Here is a 3,058-nt window from a genome sequence, read left to right as displayed (position 1 = left end):
AAGTTGAAAATAATATTTAGAAACCAATATCTACATATTTGGTATAATAGCTACCAGGTCCTGTTAGCAGACAGCTAGAGAATATGTTCATATATTATACACATCTATCCTTTACATCTGTATTTATATCTATATTGATGGAAAACCATGAATTCCCACCGATGGCAAGTATTTCATTTGTTTCTGTATTTTAATTATTGTAGCTCCCTTTTCTCACAATGAGAATTTTCTATTTGTCTTAATGTATTTGAATTCTTATCCATGTAACCAATCTCTGCTACCAACCCCACTTCACATACGATTGCTCTTCTAACCCCATGGGCTCTAACACCCTCTGCTGGGCTGCCTCTCCTATCTGGACACTCTCCTCACCTTACCCAAGAGCTTACACCCAAGCCCATTCCTTGACGTGGATGTCTTACTCACCCTGATGGGCTTTGATATTGTTGCCTGGCTGCCCCTTCACACTGATGTCCTCCTTGAGTGTTTCATAGAAGGCCATGAATACCATTTTGAGAGAAGTACTCTAAGCACGGACTTAGGAGCAGTTGTCACACATGGCTTAATTTGTGTTTTAGGGAGACTGCAGATGTGTAAAAGAGCTGAATTGAGAATCTAGAAATGGTTTAGTATCTTTCCAATTTTATCTCCCAAGGTATATCAATAGAAATTCTGGCTAGAGTAGTCTCTCTTATGCTGTGACCTCCCTATGAATAACATTTTTACTGGGCTTTCCCCTTCCTCCTGTAATGTCCGTGTCATTCCGTTCTGCCTATTTCAGTGTAAGTCTTCAAGAACCATTCTTCTACCGTGGCTTTTACGCTTATACAGGGCCAACCCCTCTTGAGTGGATGTTCTTCTCACTTTGCTTGGCCTCTTGTGTAACTCAAAAGTTATTTAAAAATATTTCAAATTACCCAGTTATTTAGTGATACCTCCTGATGAACTCCTAAAGCACTTAATAGTATCAGGTATTGGACATCTACATGCTCCACCTCTAATTGTTGCCTTTTTCCTTTTTAAATTACCTTCCTGGCGATGTCATAAGTTCTTTGTAAACACGGATCCTATATAATAATTATATTCCCACAGCCTAAAGCATATTGCTTTACATTCATGAAGTCCTTGAAATATTTACAAGGGTGGTAAACAAATAACCATAGTCTTAATTCTTTTAGTTATAAGAGAAATCCCTGAGAGTTGGAGTGATTCTTATTCAAAAATTGTTGGAAGGTTAAAATAGCATGAAAAGTGATTTTAGCAAATATGGTACAAAGTGAATTACTGCTTTTTGTACATGTGAGAGTAATTTGCCTAGAAGTATCTGGGATATATGGTAACATTGGAGTTAGGCTCCACAAAGCTAAAGGCTATTGTTTGATAGTATAGGAGAGAAAGCTGCTGGTATATGGCTCTTTCAGCAAATCTGTAGACTCATGGTCCTCTCTTAATACATTTTGACAAGTAATTACAAAGATGTAAATAAGAGGGAAAAAGAGTCAAAAAGACCCTGGCATCAGAATAATTGTATTTCTAAAGTAGTATAGATAATACAATGGAAAGGGGTCCATCTTGTCAGTCTTTCTCAATGTCCTTCAAACTTATGCCCATACTCCAGAAGCCAAGGAAAATAAAATTGAAGAATTCTAAAGGTCTATAAGACCGGATTGAAACTACTCCAAAAATTATATGCTGCTCTTTTGAGGGGATTTCAGAGTTAAAGTGGGAAAAGGGTTTATTGATCCACATGTAATGGGAGAGAAAGGAATTGGAAAGGATCAATGAATTCATTGAGTTTTGCTCAGCTTGATCTTGCACACAATACATTTAAACATTAAGAAATAAATACACTCGGAGCTTCTAGACTGGCTCCTTACAAACCAAATTGATTGGTTTCTCAAATTTTCATTCAATGATACAACATTCTCTAGTGTGATAGACATATGATCAAATGGGAATGTAAATTCAAATTACTGCTTCCAGACGATTTTGCTTGAACTGTGTTATCACTTTATCTTCCCACACTTAAACTATGTACAATTACAAAAAGAGGTGCAAATGAAAATTAGTAAAAACGTTGATATATAGCTGAAATGTCAGGAAGAAAGCAGCAAATTCTCTGTGGCAACAATGGAGTATGAACTTTCTGATGTTGAAAAGGGCATCATTGAAGGAAAACACGATAGAAATAATTGCAAAGTATTGCAGGTGAGGCATTACACAACACATGGAAAAGAGCCCAATGGAAAATGTCACTGTTGAAATACAGTGATGAGGAAGGAGGTTGGAATTGGGATAAGGAGTAAATGACTTAAAAGTGCTAAAGCATAAACAAAGATTTGCATCAAATGTAAGGGACTATTGGGAGAGTTCTAGTGGTTCTTCACTATCAACTGAGTTTATAAAATAATATTGATTGCATAAGATGACAATTCATTGAAACATAGTTAAGGAATGTGCCAAAGTGTAGTGTTAGCTCCAAAGATACAGATGGTCCCTGGTTAATGATTATTTGACTTACAACATTTTGACTTTATGATGATGTGAAAGTAATACACATTCAGCAGAACCTATGCTTTGAATTTTGACCTTTTCCCAGGTTAGCAATGCGTGGTTCCATACTCATGATGGTGGGCAGTGGCAGTGAGCTGCAGCACCTCTTCAGCCCTGCAATCACAAGGGTAAACAACAGCTACTCTTATGACATCCTGGTTTTCACTTTCAATACAGTATTCAATAAATTACATGAGGTATCCAACACATTATAAAATAGGTTTTGTGTTAGATGATCTTGAGCAACTGTAGGCTGATATAACTGTCTTGAGCTCATTTAAACTAGGCTAGGCAAAGCTATGCTGTTCGGTAGGTAACGTATATTAAATGCATTATCAATTTACAATATTTTTTAATGTTTATTTTTGAGAGAGGGAGAAAGAGACAGAGTGTGAGCGGGGAGGTGCAGAGAGAGAGGGGGAGACGCAGAATCTGAAGCAGGCTCCAGGCTCTGAGCTGTCAGCACAGAGCCTGATGCAGAGCTCAAACTCACTCACTGAGAGAT

The sequence above is a fragment of the Panthera leo genome, chromosome A2, assembly GCF_018350215.1.
Source record: "Panthera leo isolate Ple1 chromosome A2, P.leo_Ple1_pat1.1, whole genome shotgun sequence".
Classification (NCBI taxonomy): domain Eukaryota; kingdom Metazoa; phylum Chordata; class Mammalia; order Carnivora; family Felidae; genus Panthera; species Panthera leo.
Note: the sequence above shows the minus strand (reverse complement) of the source record.